We start from the raw sequence: 15,433 nt of genomic DNA, 5'->3' as shown, positions 1-15,433 counted from the left end.
CGCTGTGCTTCCCACCATTCCCACTGAAAGAAAATGAGCATCTTTTTTCTTTCTTAACCTAACAGCCAGTTAAAAGTATGACAACATATCTTCTATTAACCGTTCATAACTTCTATTGTTTTTTCTCTTACAGAATTTATATTCACTACAGAGAAATTAGAAAATACACATCAATAAGAGAAAAATAAATCAAAATCTCAAGAGCCAGCCAGGTGCAGTGGTTCACACCTGTAATCCCGGCACTTTGGGAGGCCAAGGCAGGCAGATCACCTAAGGTCAGGAGTTCGAGACCAGCCTCGCCAACACGATGAAACTCTGTCTGTACTGAAAACACAAAAATTAGCCGGACCTGGTAGCGAGTGCCTGTAATCCCAGCCACTTGGGAAGCTGATGCAGGAGAATTGCTTGAAGCCAGGATGCAGAGGTTGCAGTGAGCTGAGATTTTGCCACTGCACTCCAGCCTGTGTGACAGAGCGAGACTCTGTCTCAAAGAAAAAAAAAAAAAGAGCCACCTGCTATTACTAATTTGTGGCATATTTCACTAAGCTTTATTTGTTTATTTGGTTTTTTCTTTTTTTCTGAGATAGTCTTCCTCTATCACCCAGACTGGAGTGCAGTGGCGCGATCTTGGCTCACTGCAACCTCCCACTGCAACCTCCGCCTCCTGGGTTCAAGCGATTCTCCTGCCTCAGCCTCCCGAGTAGCTGGGATTACAGGCGCCCGCCACCACATCTGGCTAATTTTTTTGTATTTTTAGCAGAGATGGGGTTTCACCATGTTGGCCAGGCTCATCTTGATCGAACTCCTGACCTTGTGATCTGCCCGCCTCAGCCTCTCAAAGCACGGGGATTACAGGTGTGAGCCACTGCACCCAGCCAGTTTTTTGTTTTTGTTGTTGAGATGGAGTTTCGCTCTTGTTGCCCAGGCTGGAGTGCCATGGCGCAATCTTGGCTCACTACAACCTCCGCCTCCCAGGTTCAAGTGATTCTCCTGCCTCAGCCTCCCAAGTGGCTGGGATTACAGGCATGCAGCACCACACCCAGCTAATTTTGTATTTTTAGTAGAGATGGGGTTTCACCATGTTGGTCATGCTGGTCTTGAACTCCTGACCTCAGGTGATCCGCCCACCTCAGCATCCCAAAGTGCTGGAATATCAGGCATGAGCCACCATGCCCAGCCTCTAAGCTTTATTTGAATACAAATAAATAATATGTACATGATTTTAAAGTGAAACTACACTACCTGGGAGGCTTTTGTAATTTGCTTTCTTCACTTGACAATATACCTTGAACATCTTTCTCTGTCATTACTTTTTTGTGGAGTGATTTGTAATGGCTTCCTATGTGTTCATCCATTCCTGAACATTTATCGAGGGCCTGTTACTGTCCAAGCAGGGAGCTAGGTACTGGAGATACATCAGTTCATAAAGAAGTTGGCACTCTGGGGTTGACATTTAAGTAGAAGGAGACCTTCAAAAAAACTAAATGAGGCCGGGTGCGGTGGCTCATGCCTGTAATCCCAGCACTTCGCGAGCCCGAGGTGGGTGGATCACTTGAGGTCGGGAGTTCAAGACCAGCCTGACCAACATGGAGAAACCCCGTTTCTACTAAAAATACAAAATTAGCTGGGTGTGGTGGCACATGACTATAATCCCAGCTACTCGGGAGGCTGAGGCAAGAGAATCGCTTGAACCCGGGAGGCGGAGGTTGCTGTGAGCAGAGATCACACCATTGCACTTCAGCCTGGGCAACAAGAGCAAAACTCTGTCTCAAAAAAAAAAAAAAACAACCCAAAAACAAAAACAAAATTAGCTGGGCGTGGTGGAGCATACCTGTAATCCCAGCTACTTGGAAGGCTGAGGCAGGAGAATCCCTTGAACCCGGGAGGCGGAGGTTCAGTGAGCCAAGATTGCACCATTGCCCATTGCACTCAAGCCTGGGCAACAAGAGTGCAACTCTATCTCAAAAAAAAAAAAAAAAAAAAGAAAAGAAAAACTAAATGAATAAATATATTCGGTTAATAAGGGCACTATTTTATAAAGAATGGTTGGGGAGTCTTCTCCAATCAATAAGGGGCTGTTATAATCTGAATTTTGCCTCCCCCTCTACCCCCCAAAATTTACATGTTGAAGTCCTAACTCCCAGTACCTCAGAACGTGACCATATTTGGAGACAGGATTTTTCAGAGGTAATACAGTTAAAATGGTATCATTAGGGCAGTTCCTAATTCAGTAATGGTGTGTGGTGTCCCTATAAGAAGAGGAAGGTGGCTGGGTGCGGTGGCTCATGCCTGTAATCCCAACACTTTGGGAGGCCGAGGTGGGTGGATCACGAGGTCAGGAGATCGAGACCATCCTGGCTAACACGGTGAAACCTCGTCTCTACTAAAAGCACAAAAAATTAGCCGGGCGCAGTGGCGGGCGCTTGTAGTCCCAGCTACTCGGGAGGCTGAGGCAGGAGAATGGCATGAACCCAGGAGGCGGAGCTTGCAGTGAGCCGAGATCGTGCCACTGCGCTGTAGCCTGGGTGACAGAGTGAAACTCTGTCTCAAAGAAAAAAAAAAAAGAAGAGGAAGTTTGTGCCAGGCTTGGTGGCTCATGCCTGTAATCCCAGCACTTTGGGAGGCCTAGGCGGGAGAATCACAAGGTCAGGAGTTCGAGACCAGCCTGGCCAACATGGTGAAACCCTGTCTCTGCTAAAAATACAAAAAATTAGCTGGGTGTGGTGGCAGGTGCATCTAATCCCAGCTACTTGGGAGGGTGAGGGAGGAGAATCGCTTGAACCCAGGAGGCACAGGTTGCAGTGAGCCGAGATCGCACCATTGCACTCCAGCCTGGGTGACAGTGCAAGACTCTCTCTCAAAAAAAAAAAAAAAGAAAAAAAGAAGAAGAAGAAGAGGAAGTTTGGACATAGTCATGTGGAGGGAAGGCAGTGTGAAGACACAGGGAGGGAATGGTCATCTACAAGCCAAGGAGAGAGGCCCGGAACAGATCCCTTCCTCACGGCCCTCAGAGGAACCCAATCCTGCCAGCACCTTGATGGCAGACTTCTAGCTTCCAGAACTGTGAGAAAATAAATTTGTTTTTTAAGTCACCCATCTGTGGTACTCTGTTATGGCAGCCCAAGCAGACTAACAAGGGGCATAGAAAGCAGCCTGGATGAAGTGAGAGGGTACAAGCTCTATGGGTATCTGGGGAACAGCCCAAAAGTGGAGCCCTAGAGGAAAGCCAAGGGCCCAGGTGCCTGGAAGAGGGGTTGGAGGAGAATGGAAGATGTGGTTAGAAGAGGCAGCAAGGTACCACTAGGTCCTAAAGTGCCTGCAGGCCTTAGAAAGGACTTTAGAGTGTATTCTGGGGGAAATGGGAAGCCACTGGAGAGCCACTGAACCTGACATATTTTATAGGGGCTCCTTGGCTCCTGCATGAAGCCCAGACTACGTATATCAAAAAGTTTGTAACCTTCATATTAATTATTTAGTAGCACAGTTTGAAGGTTTGGGGCAAGACAGAAAGAAGCGCTTCTAAGGCATTGACCCCAAGTCCAAATCCCTCTTTGTACCCCTGCTATCCCACTTGGCCATCCTACTTCCCAATCTGATAAACTGGATAAGCCATCATTTGAAACCAGCCTGATTTTTTCATGAGTCCTCTCTGCAGGGTCATTCAATGGGACCTCTCTTCCCCTCTTTAAAGTCAACTGGTTGCTCTTCCTTCCCCTTCCTACTTCTGTTCCCTGTCCCTGTGTTGCACACCAGGCTCCTCATCCTCAAGCCTTTCTGGCTCCCTGGTAGCAACTGCCATCTGCCAGGATTCCAGCGCTCATTCACTCTCCCCTCTCCAACCCCAACTCCCACATTCCTGGCTTCCCCTTAGGGAATGCAGAAATGTAACCCTCCTCTGATATCTGCAAACAAAATTTCAGGGAAGTGGACAATTTTTGCCAGTCAGGTTTGGGAGAAAAGTCATGAGTGCTCTGCCCAGTTTGGAAATGTCCATCAACTCAGTGGTAATGGCTTTGTGGGAAATAACACAGCTCAGAGTTGGACCAAACTTTGACCAGCATGCTCCTCTTGGGAGACTTTGAGATAAGTCTGAAGACCCCTTTTATGATACTCAGGGGTCTTCTCTTACGGAAAGAGCCTGCATCAATAGCTTCCTTTAAGGATGTGTGATGGTTAATATTGAGTGTCAACTTGATTGGATTGGAGGATGCAAAGTATTGTTCCTGGGTGTGTCTGTGAGGGTGTTGCCAAAGGAGATTAACGTTTGAGTCAGTGGGCTGGGAGAGGCAGACAAACCCTCAATTTGTGTGGGCACCATCTAATCAGCTGCCAACATAAAAGCAGGCACGGAAAGAGCAGACTGGCTGAGTCTTTTAGCTTCCATCTTTCTCCCGTGCTGGATGCTTCTTGCCTTTGAACATCAGACTCTGAGTCCTTCAGCTTTTGGACTCTTGGACTTACACCAGTGGTTTGCCAGGGGCTCTCGGGCTTTCGGCTACAGACTGAAGGCTGCATTATTGGCTTCCCTACTTTTGAGGTTTTGGGACTTGGAGTGGCTTCCTGGCTCCTCAGCTTGCAGACAGCCAATTATGGGACTTCACCTTGTGATCATGTGAGTCAATTCTCCTAATAAACTCCCCTTCACATATCCATTTATCCTATTAGTCGTGTCCCTTTAGAGAACCCTGACTAATACAGGGTGTATGTACATTTTTTGCTTCCTTCTGCTCAAAGTCTCTCCACATCCTCCCCCAAACTGCCCACCCCAAGGCCAATCAACTCCATCTACATACCCTTGTCCTTCCACTCCAGGCTGCTTTTGACAGTTATTCAACAAAAACAAGGGATCAAACTCAGGGCACGTGAATTGGAAAAAATAACAATAAAAAACAAAAAATGCCATTAGTAAGAGCCCAGGTTCTTGGGCCCATCTGCTCACTTGACCACAGAAGAAAGGTGACATTAAAAAGACAGGTAGGGGCCGGATGCGGTGACTCACACCTGTAATCCTAGCACTCATGCCGGTAATCCCAGCACTTCGGGAGGCCGAGGTGGGCGAATCATGAGGTCAGGAGATCGAGACCATCCTGGCCAACATGGTGAAACCCTGTCTCTACTAAAATATAAAAAATAAGCCAGGCATGGTGGTGTGTGCCTGTAGTCCCAGCTACTCGGGAGGCTGAGGCAGGGGAATTGCTCGAACCTGGGAGGCAGAGGTTGCAGTGAGCCGAGATTGCGCCACTGCACTCCAGCCTGGCGACAGAACAAGACTCTGTCCCAAAAAAAAAAAAAGATAGGTAGGGCTGGGCACGGTGGCCCACACCTGTAATGCCAGCACTTGGAGAGGCTGAGGTGGAGGATAGCTTGAGCCCTGGAGGTCAAGGCTGCAGTAAGCAATTATCGTGCCACTGCACTCCAGCCTGGGCGATAGAGCAAGACTCTATCTAAAAAAAGAAATGATAGGCAGTGGTGCCTATCTATATAAGCTGGACATTTCTAGGAGCAAACATCTTGAGACTGAAAAGGGGACATCAGGAGGCCACTAGCTCTGGGCCTCACTATCACCAAGGGCCTCAGTGCCACCAGGTCGCACCCACAGTTAAATAGAAGCACTGGCAGGTTTGAAGAAAAAAGATGGCATCAACCAACTTTAGCTCTCTGTCTCATTACTGTCTCATCTCTCATGAACTATGAACCAATATTTTAAATAAATCCCCTAATAACCCCCCAGTCACTTTGGGAATATAATAATTACACTGAACTGAATGTGTGTGTGCATGTGGATGTTGGAATTGCTTACTTGTTAAATACTGATGTTTAAAATACACGACAAATCTTGTAACCCTATTTTGGCATATCTTTTTCTTCTTTTTGGTTTTTGTTTAATATGGAAATGGACAGTGCCTCTCCTGACCTCTGGAAGGCCCTATGAAAACTTGAAACCGAGGCAAGGTGACAAAGTCTGGTCATTCAGCACTAAGGGCCGCCTCAGATTACTTCTTTACTTAGAAAAACAAAATGTTGTTGCAAAAGATTCAGAGTCACAAATATTCTTCCCGGGCCTGTCAGTTTCTGAATTCTTAGATTTTTCATTTAATTTAGCCATCAGGGAATTTCTGAGACTAGAAATACCTAGGCAGAACCCAAACAAAATCTCGAGCATGAGCCCATATCTTCAAGGTTGGTGAGAATCAGATATGCGTCTGGGCTGAAGTGAGCGAGGGAACTGATTTTTACCCCATGCAGTCACCTCAGGATCAGAGAGAAGGTGAATGAGAGGTTGCACGTGTCTCGATGTGTATCTTACCAGATTCTCATGCTTATTTTCTTGAGCAATCCTAAATACCTTGTTTAGAATGTTTGCAAAACTATAGTTTAGTCTTTGTAACTGCCACTTCCTACCAGAAACTAGAATGCCCATATGTTCAGTATAGAAATGACAACGTAAAGCTTTTTAGCAACTCTTGTCCTCTGTAATAGTACTGTCGCCTTGAGTCTGAGGGATCATGACACTGTCTGTATGTAGTTTTAAATTCCCCAGTGATGCCAAATATATTTGTGTCAACAGATACTGTTCCAAAATACCGGAGTTCAACTTAGCTGAATACCAAGGGACTGACTCAAATTACTTTGAAGGAAATAAATATATCTTTACCGAACTCATATGACGAACTGTAGAAAACTCAGAAAATTTGTATTATAAAGAGTTAGAAAGTAGTAAAGTAGGAAATTTCCAAAAAGGCTAATAAGTTTTATGCTTTAATTATATTAGTGTAGCCCTTTTCAATTCACTTTTTTAGCAGCCATATGTGAAAATGCTGATTTTGCTAACTAGTGATAGTATTTAATTAATTACTAATACTAAATAATTATTGTTAGAAACATAGAAAGCTGTCTTTTACTACAGAACTTTTCAATATAGTGAACTAATAATCATAGTAATAATAATCATCAAGTTAATACCTAATTTTGAGGACTTAAGATGAGCTGAGAGCTCTGCTAAGCACTTTTTTAATTTTTAATTTTTTTTTTTTTTTTTTTTGTGGAGATAGGGTCTCACTTTGTTGGCCAGGCTGGTCTCAAACTCCTGGGTTCAAGCAATCTGCCCACCTCTGTCTCCCAGGGTGTTGGAATTACAGGCATGAGCCACCCCACCTGGCCGTAAGTACTTTTATAGGTTGTCTCATATAAACCTCCCAACAACCTTATGAGATAGGGGAAATAATTTTTTACTTCAGAGCCTAGGGATCATAATGGCTAAGATTTTTATTGAGAATTTACTATGTGACAGGTGCTGTTCTAGGTCCTGTATGTGGATTAACTCATTCATTCCTCACGACTACCCACAAAGCAGCGCTCTCATTATTCCCATCTTAGGGAATAAGGAAACAGAGCTGAAGTGACCCGCCCAAGGTCTCATAACTGTAAGTGACAAGCCAACATGCTCAGGCTCTAGCAATCTGGCTCTAAGCCCAATCTTTTCCTCTCTAAATGGCTAGTCAACACTAGTTACAATTTCTTTAAGACTTTTGCATGCCAGGAACTGTCTCAAACGATCTTCAGCTATTAAATTATTTCTCCATGAGGAGCTCATTGTTTTTCCCATTACTCAGATGAAGAAAGTAAGGTACAGGTCACTTGCTCAGAGTTTAGAGCTAGGATTCAAAATCTGGTTTTGCCTGATTCCCAGGCTCTTACTGTTTCCACCTTACTGCACAGGAAAAGTTGGTATGGCTTCTAAAGATGCATAGTGACTCCAAAGGAAAAGTATATGCATAGTGAAAATTTGATTAATCAGGTCATGAAATAGAAGAAATGCCCCGCAAACACAGTGTGCCACATGTTAGACACAGACACGGGAGTGCAGAGCTAGATGACACCCTTCCTTTGTCTCCTTGCATCTTCCAGGGTTCTGGCCCTAGAAAAAGATTAAAAATGGGCAGGGGAGGCTGGGCGAGGTGGCTCATGCCTGTAATCTCAGCACTTTGGGAGGCCGAGGCGGGCGGATCACAAGGTCAGGAGATGGAGACAATCCTGGCTAACACGGTGAAACTCCATCTCTACTAAAAATACAAAAAATTAGCGGGGCGAGGTGGCAGAAGCCTGTAGTCGCAGCTACTGGGGAGGCTGAGGCAGGAGAATGGCGTGAACCTGGGAGGCAGGGTTTGCAGTGAGCCGAGATCGCGCCACTGCACTCCAGCCTGGGCCACAAGGCGAGACTCCATCTCAAAAAAGGACGGGGGAAGCTGCCATCTTCAGCAAACCAGACTTGGAAGACATCCATGAGTCCTGGTTGCATCCAACCCGACTCTTTATTGGGCTTGCCCAGGCTGGAAGACACAGGGTCAGAATCTATCCTCATGGTTTCTCATATTTTTAAATTATTACCTGGGAGCAGTGGGCCATACTTACAGGGCCAGCTACTTAGGAGGCTGAGGCAGAAGGATCCCTTGAGCCCAGGAGTTAGAATCCAGCCTAGGCAACATAACAAGACCTTGTCTCTAAAAAAAATGTAAAAACATCGTTTTAGTTATTTATTTAGGCCAATGGTGTGAAAAGGCTCAAGTGGCAGGCGAGCAGTGGAAGCACAAGAGAAACTATTCTTGCAAAGTGAAGACCAGCTTGTAGTTTTTCCTGTTATTCATTTTGCGTTTCCTCTTCCTCACCATTGAACATTGTTTAAGGCATTATTTAGGCACTAAGTTGAAGTAATTTCTATTTTCTTAAATTTCTTAGATTTCTATTTCCCCACATTACTTTTTGAAGGACATAGCCTCAGCTTTTTGCAGTGTACTTTCAAAAATCTGGAGATGGTTCCAGCCTAGCCTGGTGCACAAGGCAAAAGACATTTCCCCTGCAAAAAAGGTGTTTCATTTTTCTGAACTGTATACACAATTGTCACTTTTCTTTGTTTCTTCAGAAATATATCCCTTCATACAATAAACTATTGTCATTTCTTCTTTCTGAAGTCATCTTAGTCTGTTGCATTATTCAATTGCGATGCTTGAGTCCTCTGCCAGGGCTTGCTGTGAATGGCGCCCCCTGGGATTATTCAGGGCACAAACAACGATAAGCAGTGGCCCTGAGGTCAGAGCTGTATGCTAGGAGAACTGAGCACTGGAGCAGAGAACTTAATAACAGGAACTATTGTCCTTTGATTTATCACTCCTGCTCTATCTGTAATCTTTTGCCTTATTTCTAGTTTTAGCACTACGACATGTATTTATTTACTTATTATTTTTGGTTTTGAGATGGAGTTTTGCTCTTGTTGCCCAGGCTGGAGTGCAATGGCATGATCTTGGCTCACTGCAACCTTCGCCTCCCGGGTTCAAGTGATTCTCCTGCCTCAGTCTCCCAAGTAGCTGGGATTACAGGAGCATGCCACTACGCATGGTTAATTTTGTATTTTTAGTAGAGATGGGGTTTCACTATGTTGGCTGGGCTGGTCTCGAACTCCTGACCTCGTGATCCGCCCGCCTCAGCCTTGGCCTCCCAAAGTGCTGGGATTACAAGCATGAGCCACCGCGCCCAGCCAGCACTATGACTTTTAAATCATTTTCTCTGCTATGGCAGAATCTAAACAGACGTAAAATAGTCTATCTACCTCTGTGTCTAAGACAGAATGGAAATCAACTGGCCTGTTTGAAATAATTTCAACTTAATTGTTTTTAAAATATAAGTTTTCCAGGAAATTGTTGCTGTGAGTAAATTTGGTTTAGTTGATCAGAGGGTTAGTGTTTCTTTTAGTTGAAGTAAGTAATGAAGAGCTGGAGTTTGTAAACATAGCTCTGAAACGTGTATGCTGTGGTTGATTAGACATTTTGGTAAACCAATATAGTTTTTTAATGTCATTACAAAAATAGCCACCAAATACAGAATTATAACAGGAAGAAAGTCTGGGAAGGTGGTAATTTGACTCACCTTACTGATTTGGTGCAGACATATTCTAAAGATCAAGTGAAATAAACCAACACTCCATCACCTTTGTACCCATCCAGCAAACTTGCTTTGCAGATTTTTACTTCTTCTTCTTCTTTTTTTTTTTTTTTTTTGAGACGAAGTTTCGCTCTTGTTGCCCAGGCTGGAGTGCAATGGCGCAATCTTGGCTCACTGCAACCTCTGCCTTGCAGGCTCAAACAATTCTCCTGCCTCAGCCTCCAGAGTAGCTGGGATTAAGGGCGCCCGCCATCATGTCCAACTAATTTTTTGTATTTTTAGTAGAGACGGGGTTTCACTATGTTGGCCAGGCTGGTCTCGAAATCCTGACCTCAGGCGATCCACCAGCCTAAGCCTCCCAAAGTGCTGGGATTACAGGCATGAGCCTCCATGCCTTGTCTGCTTTTTAAAATTTTTTATTTGTTTTGCTGAGACAGAGTCCCACTCTGTCACGGAGGCTGTAGTGCAGTGGCGCAATCTCAGCTCACTGCAACCTCTGCCTCCTAAATTCAAGCGATTCTCATGCCTCAGCTTCCAGAGTAGCTGGGATTACAGGCACGCGTCACCACACTCAGCTAATTTTTGTATTTTTAGTACAGACGGGGTTTCACCACGTTGGCCAGGCTGGTCTCGAACTCCTGACCTCAAGTGATACACCTGCCTTGGCCTCTCAACGTGCTGGGATTATATGTGTGAGCCACCATGCCCGGCACTTTGCAGATTTTAAAATGCCCAGCAGAAATTCTTCAATTTGGAGTTTTCTTTTTGCTGGCTTAGATCCTACAAACTGAACACAGAAAAGAGCTGAATTCACTGATGCTTCCCCTTTCCTGGCTTTTCATTTTCGAAAAACACACATATAAATTCCAAATTATGTATGTGATGACCTTGACAATCAGAAAAACAAAACAAAGACAATAAGTGTCTAGGGAAAAGTTACGTGGCAATTAGTGAATGCTCAGTGAATTTTGTCGAATTGAAATAAAATACATTTGAATACATGAATTGTAAAGATCAAGGCTTGTCCCTTGATTTTAAAAATTATAGATGTAGCCTAAGGACATAGTTAAACCCGTAAACAAAGACTAATGCACAAATATTTATTGAAGAGTTATAACAATGAAAGAAAGGAAGCAATTTAAATATGCAATAATGAGAATTATTAAATAAATGGTGTATCCATGAAGAAATACTATACGTCCATTTAAACTATACTTATAGCAAGTTCTAAGGACATGGGAAAATGTGTATGATGTAGGTTAAATTTATAAAACAAAGGGTATACTAAACAATATTTCAGTGTAAGTTCAGCTTTGTTAGAAAACATTGTTCAGGGCCGGGCGCGGTGGCTCACGCCTATAATCCCAGCACTTTGGCAGGCCAAGGCGGGTGGATTACCGGAGGTCAGGAGTTCGAGACCAGCCTTACCAACATGGAGAAACCCCGTCTCTACTAAAAATACAAAATTAGCCAGGCGTGGTGGCACATGCCTATAATCCCAGCTACTCGGAAGGCTGAGGCAGGAGAATCGCTTGAACCCAGGAGGCGGAGGTTGCGATGAGCCAAGATCATGCCACTGCACTCCAGCCTGGCAACAAAGCGAGACTCTGTCTCAAAAAAAGAAAAAAAAAAAAAAGAAAACATTGTTCAGGAAAAAAACCCAGAAGAGACTGCTAGAATATCAATAGTGTGGCCGGGCGCAGTGGCTCACGCCTGTAATCCCAGCACTTTGGGAGGCCGAGGCGGGCAAATCACAAGGTCAGGAGATTGAGACCATCCTGGCTAACATGGTGAAACCCTGTCTCTACTAAAAATGTAAAAAATTAGCCAGGCGCAGTGGCAGGTGCCTGTAGTCCCAGCTACTCGGGAGGCTGAGGCAGCAGAATGGTGTGAACCTGGGAGGTGGAGCTTGCAGTGAGCTGAGATCTCACCACTGCACTCCAGCCTGGGTGACAGAGCAAGACTCTGTCTCAAAAAAAAAAAAGAATATCAGTAGTGTTTCTGGGTAGTGAGACTATTGGGTTTTTGTTTTTTTGTTTTTTGGGGGGGTTTTTTTTGGTCTCTTCTATATTTCAGAATTTATCTGAAATAAAAAAGTTGTGTTATTTTGGTAATTTAAAGACGTTAAAAATTAAAAACACTCTTTTTTTTTTGAGACGAAGTCTTGCTCTTGTCCCCAGGCTGGAGTAAAATGGCATGGTCTTGGCTCACCGCAACCTCCACCTCCTGGGTTCAAGCGATTCTCCTGCCTCAGCCTCTCAAGTAGCTGGGAGTACAGGCGCCTGTCATCAAGTCGGGCTAATTTTTTTTTGTATTTTTAGTAGAGACGGGGTTTCACCATGTTGGCCAGGCTGGTCTTGAACTCCTGACTTCAGGTGATCCACCCGCCTCGGCCTCCCAAAGTGCTGGGATTACAGGCGTGAGCCACCATGCCCAGCCCAGAAAACATTTCTATGAAAAAAATTTACTGGTATAGCAACTCAAAATCAATGAAAAATGTATGCATTTATCATCTAAGCTAAACCTGTCACATGGCTTTTAATATAATCCAACGAGAGTCACATAATCCAATGAGATAATAAAATCCAATGAGGTAATAAAATCCAATGAGAGTCACATAATTCATAATTCTTGCAGGTAATTTATTCTAAAGTATAACCAAACATTTTCAAGCTTACTTTCAATTCTCTAGTTTCAATTTGAATCCATTGTGAATCGGTGAGTTTGTAGGAGTATGTCCACTTAGGTCATATTCTAACATCTCTTTTACTAAATAGCATGTTACTTTTCATCTTTTCCTTTTTGGGTTGTTTGATTGATTGCCTCTTTGTTTTCTTTTGTTGTTTCTTATTTTATCATTTACTGTCTCAGTTTCTTGGGGTGCTAATTCTCCCATTTTGCTTCCTGACTCCCCTGTAGATCGCTTCCTCAACATGCTCTGTAATTTTTCATTGTGAGCACATTTTTAGCAAAGTGCCACTGCTCGTTAGACATTCCATGTGCCTTGAATTATAAAAGTGTCTCCAAAAAGAGATTTTGTGTTAACTTCTGTCACGGCTTTCGCTGATATCATCCTATTCAGGGCCCACTTTTATACAAATTTCTGGGCTTGGACCGGGCACGGTGGCTCACACCTATAATCCTAGCACTTTGGGAGGCTGAGATGGGCGGATCACTTGAGGTGATCCCAGCTACTTGGGTTGCTGAGGCACGAGAATCGCTTGAGCCCGGGAGGCAGAGGTTGCAGTGAGCCAAGATCGGGCCACTGCACTCCAGCCTGGGCGACAGAGCAAGACTCTGTCTCAAAAAAAATAAAATGCCAGTCCATGGCCATTAGAACTTGTATCTGGGCACAATGCCCCCATAGGCTTCTTTGACATCATGTCACACTCTAGTTTTGAGTTCTATCTTTTGTTCTGGTGCCTAGATATTTCCTTTGGAAGGATTAGGCTAGTCAAGTGAAGCAGTGGGAATGGAGAAGGAGCAAAGAAATCTGTAACTCGTGGTGATCATAGTTGTAAACACAACTGCACACAGACTAGCCTATATTTTATTTATTTATTTATTTTGAGATAGAGTGTCACTCTATGGCGAGATTCTCCTGCCTCAGCCTCCCGAGTAGCTGGGATTACAGGTGCCCACCGCCATAATTTTAGTAGAGACTGAGGTTTCACCATGTTGACCAGGCTGGTCTCGAACTCCTGACCTCAGGTGGTCTGCCCACCTCAGCCTCCCAAAGGGCTGGGATTACAGGCATGAGCCACCGCAACCAGCCCGACCAGCCTATATTTTAAACTGTTATTGCATTTGATACAGGAATCTTATTGTTTGGGGTAGGAGGAGTTCTGTGGAACTCTTGTAACTTTGGAGAGGAAAGAGTTACCTCAGCTGTATTTCAAGTCCTCTAGAAGTTTTCTAGATCAGAGCATCTCAGGCTATGGCAGCACACCTGTGTGTGATAGCAACCTGGGTCTTGCTATCCATCTGAAGAGCCACAAGAGATTAATAGTTAGAACATCTAAATTCTCCAATTTTTCACCTTTTCAAATAAATTTAAGGCTCTTCCTGTATGATAATGTGATCCTTGTTTCCTTGAATTATTTTCTTTCTTTCTTTCTTTCTTTTTTTTTTTTTTTTTTTGAGATAGGGTGTCACTCTGTCGCTCAGGCTGGGATGCAATGGCCTGATCATAGCTCACTGCTGCCTTGAATTCCTGAGCTCAAGGGATTCTCCTGCCTCAGCCTTTCTGAGTAGCTGTGACTATAGGCCCACACCACCACACCCCGCTTGTTTTTAAAAGTTTTTATAGAGACAGAGTCTTGCTGTGTTGCCCAGGCTGATCTCAAACTCCTAAACTCAAGCGATCCTTCCACCTCTGCCTCCCAAAGTGCTGGGATTACAGATGTGAGCCACCACGCCCAGCCCTTTCTCTTTCCTTCTCTTTCTTTCTTTTGTCTTTCTTTCTTCCTTTTTCTTTCTTCCTTCCTTCCTTCCTTCTTTCCCTTCCTTCCTTCCTTTCTCCCTTCCAACCTCCCTCCCTCCCTCTCTCCCTCCTTCCCTCCCTTCTTTCTCTTTCTTTTCCTTCCCCTCCCCACCGTTCCCCTTCCCTCCCCTCCCCTCCCCTCCCCTTCCCTTTCTTTTTCTCTTTACTTCAGACAAGGTCTCACTCTGTCACCGAGGCTGCACCGTGCCCAGCCAAATGTTATCTTTCATGTTGAGGCAGACAAGAAAGCTAAGAGGTTGCTCTAGACTGTATTCAAGACTCTGTTAGTGCCATCTGAAGACACTATCAACCTCAAACCTCTATCAAATTAATTCTTAAAAAGTAAACATTGGGCCCGGCGCGGTGGCTCACACCTGTAATCCCAGCACTTTGGGAGGCCAAGGCGGGCGAATTACCTGAGGTCAGGAGTTCGACACCAGCCTGGTCAACATGGTGAAACGCCGTCTCTACTAAAAATATAAAAATTAGCTGGGCGTGGTGGCACATGCCTGTAATCCCAGCTACTCGGGAGGCTGAGGCAGGAGAATTGCTTGAGCCCGGGGGCAGAGGTTGCAGTGAGCCAAGATCATGCCACTGCACTCCAGCCTAGCCAACAGAGAGAGATTCTGTCTCAAAAAAAAAAAAAAAAGTAAACATTATGCTTCATAATCATAAGCAGAAAAGTAGATTTACTTCTGCATCTTTCTCAAGATTCTTCTTATGATTAATTCCAAAGTGGATTTTCACCAAAATGAAATACAATTTGTAAAGTGTGTGCTATAATTTGCCAGTTACCATAATAGGAAACTGAACTGAACTTCTTTTTTTTTGAGATGGAGTCTCGCTCTGTCACCCAGGCTGGAGTGCAGTGGCGCAGTGGCAGCCTCCCGAGTAGCTGGGACTACAGGCGCCCGCCACCACGCCTGGCTAATTTTTTATATTTTTAGTAGAGACGGGGTTTCACCATATTAGCCAGGATGGTCTCGATCTCCTGACCTCGTGATTTGCCCGCCT

The sequence above is a fragment of the Pan paniscus genome, chromosome 13, assembly GCF_029289425.2.
Source record: "Pan paniscus chromosome 13, NHGRI_mPanPan1-v2.0_pri, whole genome shotgun sequence".
Lineage (NCBI taxonomy): Eukaryota > Metazoa > Chordata > Mammalia > Primates > Hominidae > Pan > Pan paniscus.
The sequence above is the reverse complement of the archived record's forward strand: the minus strand, read 5'-3'. Positions refer to the sequence as shown.